Genomic DNA, 12,501 nt, shown 5'->3' on the forward strand with positions numbered 1-12,501 from the left:
GCACTGAGTGGAGTTCAGAAGCACCACGGTAGGAGATGCCTTTTACAAAGAGCTACCCAGCCCTGTGCTAAGGCTGAGTTAGATAGTGTTTATTTTGTGACATCTTCTGTGATTAACTTTCTTTTTTCTGGCCCAGAGACCTGCACAGTGTGTAGGGATAAATCCAGGTCACACTCTCTGAAGGTAGATTGATACTTTAATCAGAAATGGAAAGACCTGTGTTTGACACACACGTTGTCAGCGATAGAATCTGTTGATGGAGCTGGCATATTCTGTGACCAAGGGTGGCAGTGAAAACCCAGAGGGCTGTGGGAGTCCTGCATCCTCCTTTGCTCTAACTCCAGCCAAACCCTCATGACAAATGCTTCTGAAAAGACCTGGGATGGGTGTGGAGCCAGCTGTCTATCTTTCCATTTACTTTCAGAGGATATAAAACACCTAGGATTTGAAGAAGGCATCCCTAGAACTGAAGAATCCTGAAGATGCAGGCAGTGAGAAGAAGTGACTTAAGTCGTAAGCACCTGGACCCCAGTAATCTGGAGAGTCTAGGTTTGAATCCCTCTCTCTTTTTCCCCACAGATGGAGTAGAAGTTCAGAAAGGATGTCAAGATGAAGGAAAAGGAAAAAAAAAAAATCAATTCTTTGGGAAAGGAGAGAACAATTTATATGTCCAGTACTGGAAAAACGTTTTGGAAATGGATCTTTGACCTGCCCAATTGCTTTGAAAGAGATGACTACCGGACTGGCACATATTCTCAGCTCATCAGAGATGTCCCTGCAGAACCTCTCATGGGGGTCCCACCTGGGCTGCTTCATGACTCCCACTGTCCACCCCAGGGATTTGGTCATGATCAGATGGATTTCCATATGGGGGGCTCAGCTAAACCCACAGTTTGGACACACCTGTAAGAGTGCTAGATACCAGTGTTCACCAATTCTTCCTCCCAGGTGGTCAAGCTCTCAGCCTAAGGTCCCTCCTCTTAGTATGGCATTATGCTCCATTTCACTTCCTTAAGTATTTCTTCCCAATTTGGTGTCCAGCTCTTCCTGACTCTTGGAGTTGAAATCTCAAAATCAGTTGGGAAGGAACCTAGGGAGCTTCTTTGCTCCAGACCTTCTTTCTAGTTCCCCCCAAACCACTTACAGTGTTCAATGCCATAGAGTCAAGGGCATTTTTACACGTGTCTAGACTACTAAGATGGAAGCTTTCACTATCCCCATCACCTTAATAGAGGTGGCTTGGAGTCCTCATAAGGTGCAATTTTGCTTGACTGCTCCTTGTAACTCAACGGAATTAAGACCTTTTACATTGGTGCATTTATTGTAACAAAAAAGCAATATATTTCTATGTAATTACGTGGCCAACCCCCCTAGCAAATAACAAACAAGTTAAGAGGGCATCTGTCGACACGGTGTCTTGATGGATTTCAGTCTTGCAACCTCTGCGTCTCTGCCTCTGACTGCATCAGCTTATTTGGCCTAATTAACCTGAGTTTTCCTTGCTCAACAGAAATCATCCCCATGAAAAAGTCGTAGCTTGCAGATTCTGAGAAAGGTTTTTCTGTTTTGAAATATGAATGAGAACATGCTCTGGGCCATCTGGCGCTGGCCCTTGTAAATTCCAAAATGGATTTATTACAAATTAAAAAGGAATTTTGGAAGTCCATTTTTTTGAGCTTATTCTAGCGTTTACAGATAGCTTGAGAGTGAAAAACTGTGGTGATGTGCAGTCAATATTCCAACAAAGGTGTGCGTCCTCCAGTCTCTCTCCACATCTGGTGATTAACTCTAAGGGTTGGGGTATTAGTGTTGGCACAGAGAAGTGGATATCATAGAGGAGTGAATAGGATGACTTCTCAAAGACACTGTTTTTCTCACATCAAAACAAATGTGAGACAATTAATGTCTGGGCATCATTTGCTGACACCCATGGAAGAAGTCAGCTGGACACATTTGAACAACTCAAAAAACCTGGCGGTTTACCTCAGTTGGTTCCTATGACATCGATGACTGGGTAAAATACCAGCACGCTCCACATTTGCTATTGCTGCCCACATCTAAGCTGCAACCATGCAATGTACTGCAGTGGAGGCACACCTGATTTGCCACTAGCCAAAGCAACCACAGGACTGGGAGCAGCACGCCAAATGCATGTGATGCCTAAGTTAGTATCGTTGGGTAAAAGGCAGGAATTTTTTGCCTGAACACCATGAACATTAGTGGAATTGCACTGATAATGAAACCTGAGAAAGCACCTCCATGTGGCAGCGTATCAAACTCTTCGGGGAGCTCAGCAGTGCACATGACCACACGGCATAGACATCCCTTGGAAGATGCTCCCAGGACACTTGTTTCCTACAACAACTTGCTAGAAATTTGCTTGTTTCCCTGCAGCTTGGTGACACTAATCTGGCAGCCTAGCAGCAGGCACTGAGTGTTAACATCTGACCCAGGAACAAGAGTGGATTTATTTCTCTGCTCGCTCATTTTCAGATGAGAGCAGAATTTGGCCCTTTGAGTGCAAAGGAGAGAAATAAAGATAGCAGGAAACCAACTCTCACACACTCTGCTGCAGGAGTGAGAGCTTTAAGCTGGCAATTTTAAAAGCACAGCTCTGTTAAATAATCCAAGAAATTGGGAAAGCTGATCTTCTAGTCAAAGAACAAACTCATTTCTGAGCAGTTTCATTCACTTGGGAATAGTCCATATTTAATAGAAAAGAAATACCTACAAAAGCCCAGATGCAAGATTTGCATTCAACTGAATTACAAAGCATACGGAAAAGAATTGCTACATTTTGGGGGAAATCTTTTGCTTTTAGCATTTGTGAATTTAGGAATACTTTCATTTTAAAAAAGCTTTTACTAAAGCATGGTTATCCCTAAAAAAAAATGAAAAAGCAAACTTGCTGAAAAAATTAATTTCCAGTGGCTCTGCTCTATTCCCTTAGGTCTTTAAAAATCTCAGATTGAAATGGATGAATATGCAAGTGCCACTTACTGACGGCCTCCCACAAGCAGTGAAATCCTTTGAAATCATTGTGGAGGTAATTGTAAAAGAAGTTATATGCATAAAATTACTTCTCTGGTGCAATACGGATCATAAATCAGTTCACAATCAATCTACCCGCAACTATTTCAATCTAGAAGATTTAAAAATATATATCTATACATAGGAAACCAAAGTTAAACAGCCAGTGACAAAGGGACATGTGATTGAAAGATGTATTTTTTTTCTTGCTGTGATGCAGCATGTAGGAGCTGGAGAATATTTTCATATTCATTAAATTTAGTAAGGAAACTCACTGGCTGATGATTTCTTGTGATACTTAATTACACTAATAGCATGGTGAAAATGTTTGGCCAACCCTAGCCGCAGTGGTTACTGCACTAGCTCAAAGAAAATGTAAGGCAAGTATGAGTGACTAGACAATAACTTCCCTGGATTTTGTCTCCCCATGTCTCACCATGACATTAATGGTGGCCAGATCTAGGTTTCTGCCTCCCTCCTTGTCATGAGTGAATGCTAGCTGATTACAATCACATCCAAAATCTGCAGGTGATGGTAATCCACATTTTGACAACTTCTGCTAACAGGACTGGGCAAGGTTGGGTTTTTTTTTTGTCCTGTCAGACTCTACTGGGTAATCTCAAAGGTATAATGCCGTATTCTTTTATTTTTCCCTTAAATCTCTTTGAGAGTCAATGAGCAATCCATGCAGAAGCACAGCTGCTTTATCTGGTCATTCAGTGTAATGCTGAAGTTGGTTTAATGACCTGGCATGCAGGTGAGGAAGAAGGGATCATCTGGAGTTGAATCAGACAACCTTGGTGATGAGGGAGGAGATGAGTTTTTCCAGAGGTGACAAACTACACATCACAAACAGCACCAATATGGGCTTGAGACTACTTTCCTGCCAATCTGCTAAACATACAAATCTCTGAAAAGAATATGGTCCATTTAAGAGATCTGCACTTGGAAACACAAGGAGTTTTTTAAAGTTCACAGAAAGGAAGAGTGGGCTGGGCTGAGATGAAATGTGAAGAGGGTATTTCTCTTCAGGTCCATAACCAAATTTTATTTCCTCCTAAGGAAAAAAAAAAACTTATAGCAAATGACTAGATAATTTGATTAATTTTATAAGTAGAAAAATACTTGAAAATACGAAATAAGTATGTTCAGTGGAGCCTGTGCTTAGCAGAGACTGCAAAAGGATATTTCCAAGGGACAATATGAGCCGGCACTGAGCAGATTCTGACTGTGTTCACATACTTACAATAACAGTAGGTGAAATTCATTATTAGTGATGGTTGATGTTGACTTTTACATTTTCCAAGGGTAAGGTTTATGAGTAATGAGTCCCATAGTAGCCCCATGTTACAAGAAATAACACCATTATAATATCAAAGCTGTAACCAGAGCACAGAGGAGACTGCAATATAAAGCTGGAATGGAATCACGCTCACACGGTGGGTTTTCTCACCTCTGCTTTAAAGAGATTGGTTTTAAATAAAAAATGAGGACAGGAGCTTTTCACCTCAAAAATTATTTGGAAAATTACCTTTGGTCTAGCTAAATTTTCCCATCTTGTTTGTGGAGCAGAAAGACATCTCCTGCCTTTGTCTCGCAGCCTGCTGGGCAGCACCACTAAACAGATGCCATGGTGTACCAGAACAGTTGCAGCCTCTGAGGCAGAGGGAGCTGGGCTCAAGTCCCTGCTCCAAGTGGATGACAGGATCTAGGTAATTTGGCTCTTTGGCCTGTACTTTAAACCTTGGGTGCTGTCTTTCTGCTCAAAAATAGCTGTTCACTGCTTCTGAATTCTCAGATTAAAGGATTCTTGCTTAATAAATTTGATGGGTTGCATCAGCCACTTGGGCCAAGTGTAAAAGATTCCTATCTATGGATTTGTAGGAATTTCTTGCATTACCCATTTCCAGTAAACATCTCTTGATGTTTTCAAGACATTTTGGTGCCCTGGAGAGGTAAGAACAAACATTTACATTATGTGCCTGCAATATATACTTCTAGAAAGTGAATAACCAGTGTCTCAATAATTTTTAAATCCTACATTTACTTCTGTTCCAGGGGGTCCTCACCTTCCTTCCTCCCCCCCCTCCCCCACCCCCCCATCTGTAAATTATTCCTGGATATTTGTTTTATTTGACTTGAAAGAATAAAGGCAGTTCTGGGTCTCTTCCTGCCCTGCACACTCAATTTTTATTTGTCTTTCTTCCTCTCTCTCTCAAATTCTTTTTGTTTGTCAAAACTATCTTGATATTTAAACAGTTAGTGAGGACAAAAAAAAAAAAAGACAATAAATTGTAATTCTTCTGTAATCAACTTTTGGAAGCTGAGGCAGTTACAAAGATTATATCTGTTATGGGTTAAATTATATAGATGCATGGAGAAGCCTTTCTCCTTGCCTCTTCATACAGTATTAAATAGGAAGGCAAAAGGGAAAAACCAGAGCCCAATCTGTTTAAATTTTTCAATCCCAAATTTTCCATTTTAATCAGAAAAGGCTTGTCTGGTTGCATTATAGGACTTCTTGTCAGGAGTAATCAAAATGACACATTCCTGAGAGAAATATAACTTTAAAACACAGTCCATAAAAATGGAGTATATAACATTACTGACACTGCAATAAAACATTCACAGGAATGGTAAGATTCTTAGATTTTTCTCAGTATTATCAACAAGCCTCTTATGATCTCCACATTGTGGGAAAGCTGAGAAGGATCATAATTAATTACCTCTGTGTTCTATTTATTTAACTTGCAGATATAACCAGGTCTGTTAGAGGTACAAATCACGACCACAGTTGATGTGACTATGACAGCAAACCTCAGTAACACGTGTCATTGCTAGTAGGGCTTACTACTTACTTTTCAGCCCATCAGTTTGAGGTGTCTAAAGGTTACTTGTAGAGGTGCTAGGGCTGGGAATTTTCCCACTCTGGCTGTCCCCAGGCAAGAAGAGGTGCAGATAGTCCTGGTCCTGGGTGCAGTCTGCATCCTGGAGGATGCCCAGGAGGGTACTGTTCAGCGTCAAACTGCTGAATGCAAGCTCGAGAACCAGACAAGAGAAAGACAGACAAACTTTGGTGCAATTTTATTGAGAGAAACTCCCTTATTTTACAGCATGTTACAAATCTTGTGTTTTCCTTTGGAGCAACTGAACTATATAATAAACTCACATGTTTTGAGGTATAGACTTGGATAACCTGAAAGCTGCTTTTAGACAGCAACAGTCCTGCTGGCTTCAGCAAGTTTAGAAGTTCATACTTTTCCCACTTCTTTTAGAAGAGTGCTTGCATGAATATCCACAGCAATAAAATACACACTTCAAATCAAACAAAACCTCGAAGCCAACTAAATGCTTCCTAATGCCTTTGCTCCGTCACCTGGGCAATGCTCCTTATGCTCCACAGAACTCAGCCTTCAACTAACTGCTCAGCTGAATAAATAAATTCTTTCAGTTCACTATTTTTATCTTGCGTTCATGTTCATTCCCAGAGATCATTCCTTCTCTTCTCTCTTGCTACAGGGCTTTCATAACCCCTTCTTGCAGGAGGCCATCAGAGCCCCAACCAGCCCACCCCAGGCTTTCCCAAAGGTTGCCCCTCTTTCTTACTTCTTAGTTGTCATCAGGAGAGGAAGGTAGCAAACTACATACAGCTGGTCAGGGCGGTACATCTTTTACCCCATTTTCAACATTTTTTTCTTCTATTATTTTAAGTTTCCAGACTTTAAAACCACTTAAAAAAAGGTACTGGAAGCACACCAAGACAGGACTTGACTGCTTTGCATGATTTTCCCTTATTCCAACTGAGAGCCTACCTAATCAGATCAAAACTCTTCAGAAAGAAGTTGAAACTGCTGCTTAAACTGCCACCACCTGCAACGGGATCAGATCAGAAACCTCTGACAAAGTCAGTCAGTAACTGTCCCTTATAACCCATCCTCTCCTTGTGAGTCCAACTTCTGATTTCAAAATATTGGTGCCATAGGTATGAAAGTAATGAGAATACAGGATTTGCCCAGCCTTCCAGTCCTCATCAGCCACCTCTTTCCAGCAGCACCTCTTTCTCTTTCTCACACCCACATGCCACCATTCAGGGTGTACTTCTCCAGCAGCTCCACATGTACTACAAAAAGCGCAGACAGGGGAGGAAGCAGGGCGACGTGGAGCTGGTCTCATTCCCACAAAGGAGGCTTTTTCAACAGCTGCAAACATCACAAGGAAATTAACAGGACAAATTAACTGAAATACTACATGCAATTCATCTACCATATCATTTGATTGACGCCCATATCCACCCACTCACTATTACCCTAATGAAGGTGCCATAAAAACTCTTAGTTACTTAAAAGCCAGTAATTAGTGCAGTTTAAGGATGTATAAACTCAGGAGCTGTCACATCACCCACCCAGTGGGGTAGCTATTAGTGAAATGGAAACAGGGAAGGCCTGGCATGCAAAACAGGAGCTTTGTGATCTGAATAATTCAACTTTTGTGAGTGGTGGCACATGGCAGAGCCTGATGGTTATTCCCATCAGCAAGATCGGCCTCGTTCCTGCTTTTACACTGCAGTTTTGGGGCAGGTTTGGCTCCACACAGAATGTGTCTCTCTCGGCTGCTGACAGGGCAATCCAGAGGCATTGGCAGAGGGATTGCCTGCTGGACTGACATGTACAGAGCTTGGGCAAATCATGCTGTTTGAGGCTTAAGCTCTCCATCAGTGAAGATTTATGAGTATCTCTTTTTCTCAACCATTCTCTCTGTTTCTGGGCAAAAATGAGTTAAAAGTACCTGTCAGTAATGTGTGGGTAAGGACATGTCCAGGGTTTATCATCTCTTCTGAAAAAATCAGAGCTGAAACTCTCCATGAGAAACTGCCCTTTCAGCAGCAGAACTTCCAGGAAAAACAACTCCCTTCCACCTTCAGAAAAAAAAAAAAAATCCCAAACTCACACTGTTCCTGTTTTTCCAGTGCAAAATTAATTTTCACTTTTCTCTAGCATAATGGGGACTTGCAGAGTAAAACCGTTCCTACAGATTCTGCCCCGTAGTGACATTATGCGATGACTACACCAGTGCAATAGCTTGTAATATCAGACAAAATCGTGCAGACAGACTGTTACATCCCATCATGCTAGGAGCAGGTTAGCTACCAGCCACTGTGAAGAATTTTAGCTCATTAAACCAGATGGTGCTGTATTACTTTATTCTGGGTCACATTAATTTAGTCCACCCATTTGGTTTACAAACAAAGCCCACATCAGTTCTGAGACCATGACGAGCTTGAAAGAGCAGATCCCCCTGCCAAAGTGGGGTGATACCTCGCTGAACACCCAAGTGCAGCCTTGCTACAAACCACAGGTGAGTGGCTGCTGTAATGCAAACTCCTTGTTAAGTTCACTGCAAATCCCAAGACCAGAGTCAATAAAATCTCCATACCACAATGGTTCTGAACACTTGAAACATGGATCAGCACCTGAATTATTCAGCTGAGCTCATTCTCTTTTTCTCATCAATAAAAGTGATAGCAGTTAGAAATGGTGCTTTTTGAAATAGGTCAAAATGTGGTTCATTGCCAACTCAGTGTATTTGTTTTGATTTTTTTGTGTGAGGTTTTTTTTTTCCTAACATGACTAATATGGAACCACAAAGATCTTGCAGAATAAACAAAAGGAAGATTGGAGGTTTTTTAATAGAAAATTTCATAGTGACGATTAGCAGGCTGTGGAACTTTTACTTTACAAAGAGACACTAAAAAGGAAGTGGCTGTTTATTCAGTTCCTGGGAAAATAACTAAATGCTGGCTGGTATTTATTCAGCTGAATTATTAGAATAGCATTTGCTCCTATACTTAAAGTTGTGTCAGCATTTCCATTATGAAGCTTAGCACTTAAGAAAATCAACCCAGAAGCAAATTGGTTAATAAATAAAAATAACCCCAATAAATCAAATTAGCTTTTTATAAAGTTAAATTGCTTTTTAAAATTCTGACCATTTAAAAAAAAATGTTGAAAAGAACAAAGAGACGCTAGTTTCAGACTATACCAGAAAGCCTTCAGGATGCTTTCATACTGATAAATTTATAAAATACCCATAGAGAAGCAGTTGAATTTTTTTCTCAGTACATATCAGAATAAAGACAAAATTGGGAATTATTTCACTGACAACGTTGTCTATTTGAAGTAATTTTCCTCTGTAAGGACAGAACTGTACTTTTCTTTTGAATATGAGATAATTTCAATACTTCTCATCTTTTTTTTATTAGAGGCTAACTTCTTATTTCAGAATTTCAGTGAACTGAATGTCTTAATAAGGATTTTGACTAATGCGATTAAAAAGCCTTTTCTCAATAATTAGGAAAGGGCAGTTTCATTTGAAAGATATTGACACTCTTCCAAATATTTTAAAAATCATAATTTTCAGTCACTATAAAAAATTGCAGGATGCTTCTACTCCAGCAATGTGTGTGTAAGCACAGTTTAATTACTAATAAATTGATTCTACTCTGGTGTGAAAATAAAACCTTAAACAGGTTTTTGAAATATTTTAGTCAATTCCTTTTTTTGTAAGAAATGGCTACAATTCCCAAGTACTTAAATTGCTAAATCTTAGTGTACAGAAGGATTTTTGCCAGAATTGCATATGAGTTTTTCCATACCCACAAAAACCCAGCACCCTAACTAACCCAGGTGCAGAAGGCTCAGTTTTAAAAATTGTAGAATTCTGTGGGGAGCATGGCCTGGATAATCTACTTGGTTTTTGGGATGCCGATTCATTCACTCCAGGCATCACCAGCTAATCATGCAGCCTTCTCTCTCTTCCTCAGCCCCATGTCCCACCACCTCATACTCTTTAGTGGGGGACACCTTTTCCTTATCTAGTAATTAGCTAACTTCAAATACCCCCCATTACATTCCCCATATGATATACATTCTTTTACTGATGCCAGCACTTCTTTGCCTCGGTATGAACTGCCCACAGCCTTGCACCCAGGACGAGACAGACAATCCATGGATGCTGCTGTGTCAGCATTCCCCATCACTAGCTCCAAACCAAAACGCAAAAGCCCTAACACTTGTAGCTACAGAAAGGTTCACACACAGTACAAATTCATTGTGCTGCCACAATATACACCCTGTTATTATTGATAACATTATTATATAAGCTAATGCGAAGCTCTACCTCACCCTTCACAGAACTGCGTTAACGAAAACATTCGTAACATTGGTCCTGACATCCTTGGGATTACATTTAATGTGTATGTGACCTGAAGCAACCCCCTGGTACCTGATCATGATGCTAAGCTGTTTATTTATTTATGCTCCCTTATTTCAAATGGTGAAGATGATTAATGCCGCTACCTTTGCTGCATTCACCTCTGCTTTCTGGGGGCTGTCCTTGAAGGACATCCGTTTAAAGAAAACGCTGATAAATCTAATCTCTCCTTGTCAGGCTATGCAAATCGTGACTTTATCAGAACCTGTGAACACCTACTTCATAAGTGTGAAAAGCCACTGGAAGAGACTCCAGTGGACACAGCAATAATCCTTATAAGAAAAAGAAAAAAGGATTCCTGTAGCCAACACTAGTGATGCAAAACACTACACCTTTGAAGGATATGGCACAGTTCAGATCAGGTAATAGAGAAGTTAAACTCTTCTCTATTGTGGGAACCTGGAAGTTTCAGGTCATTGTCTTTAGGGCGAGGACAGTATTTCTGGGGAAACGTCAGCAAACCCACACACTTTAGATAGGCAGCAACTCCATATTTGATAGCTTTTACTGCAAGATCTAGAGGAGTATTTAATATTAAACAAATGAATCAAATTCTCCATTTCCTACTCCCACCCTCCAATGCTTGGAGATTATGATTTTCTTGGATGGTATTAATCCGTCAGAATGATTCACCATACAGCTCCCATGAATGACCTCTGTTCTCTACAGATTTTCTCAGGAGCTTGGTTGAAGGCAGACTTGACTGTATCCGATTTATACATTTGTGGGGAGCACGTCTGAAGTTTCCCTTGGGATACTTGCTATCTTTAGTGGCACTGTGTGCTCCAGACTCTGAACACACTTTCTGCAAAATCATATGCTGGCTGCAAAAGCACACAGATCTTTACCAAATATCCATTTGCAAAGTCATAATTTGGCTCTCAATAAATTCATGGGATTGTATTTCAAGAAATTTGTATTAATTTCTGTTTTCTAGACATGTCCACATGGATGAGCTGAAGGCAAAAATGTAGCTAGAGAGTGCTGTCATTTTTGCATTGGGAAATGAAAGAATTCAGTATAATCTTCAAAAAGCAGTCAGACTAGATGAACTTGGTCATCTCTGGTAAACAGCAGTGCATATTAAAGGCTAAGTGGCAGTACTATTGGCGCCATGGTGGTCCAAGCACGTAAATGAGGTGAAGGTAGAAAAATGCAATATCTTTTCCAAGTTTGACTGAAATTTGTCATTGTTTCTCAAGTGTGTTTGTTGTTCCCGGGAAAGAATAAAAAGTAAAGATAGTCTCCCGGTTGCAAATCATGCCTTGCTTGCCGATGAGACAGGCAGGGCATGAAATGCTTTTTGCCTCAACAGAGAACAAAGGGAATGGTGGAAAAGACGGGGGCACAAGTTAAATGCTCCTCATCAACTGGCTCATGGTTACCTCTAATATATACTGTAGCTTGATCCAGCATACCAGTTAGGATACAATATAGAAGGAGCTAGAACTGCAAGCCAAGATCTGTTCCAACCCAAACAAATTTAATGCTGGGTTGCATATTTGGTCAGCTAAATTGTGTCTGTGTTTAATTTGCACATGTCTGTGTGTTTCTCTGAGTCAGCTGAACTACGAAGTGAGACACTGTAAGAAAACCTGCTCCTGTGTTATTTCCAGGTGAGTCAAAAGGTACCATCCAGGCCTTCAAAAAAATCCACTGGGTGAGATTTCCCACTCACTGTCCTTCGAGACTGTGGAGGTTCCAGATTCATAGATCCTTAGGTGGAATGAAAATGAGAACTTGACACCTGAGCAAAAAGTTCACTGACCCACAAGGAGGCAGTGGAGGTGACCCAGAGCTACATGCCCACTTTCTCAGAAATGACCTTTGCACGGGTCTGAACGTCACATTTCAACCCCTGTGACTTCTGTCGGTGACACTTACCAGAGCAACTGCTTTGCCTCTCTGTTTCTTACAGACTTCGTTTCTGAGCATCAGGCTTCATATGTTTGAGGCTTTGACTTGTTATTTCAAAGAATGAAATTACCTGTCAGGGACATTTGCCATATAGTTTTACCACCACAGCAGAACTATTTTAAATACTACTAGATTATTAAAGTTCTCCTTCAGGAATACTTTAGAAATAATTTTGCTGCCCTCTAGCCTACCGTTGAAATCTCTCTAGCATGCTGGCATTATCCTTCAGGAATGCTTCTAAAATAACTTTACTCTCTTTACTGTCCTTTTCATTACTATTGAAAT

The sequence above is a fragment of the Empidonax traillii genome, unplaced genomic scaffold, assembly GCF_003031625.1.
Source record: "Empidonax traillii isolate 1590-97213 ecotype Southwest subspecies unplaced genomic scaffold, ASM303162v1 scaffold144:size1428860, whole genome shotgun sequence".
Lineage (NCBI taxonomy): Eukaryota > Metazoa > Chordata > Aves > Passeriformes > Tyrannidae > Empidonax > Empidonax traillii.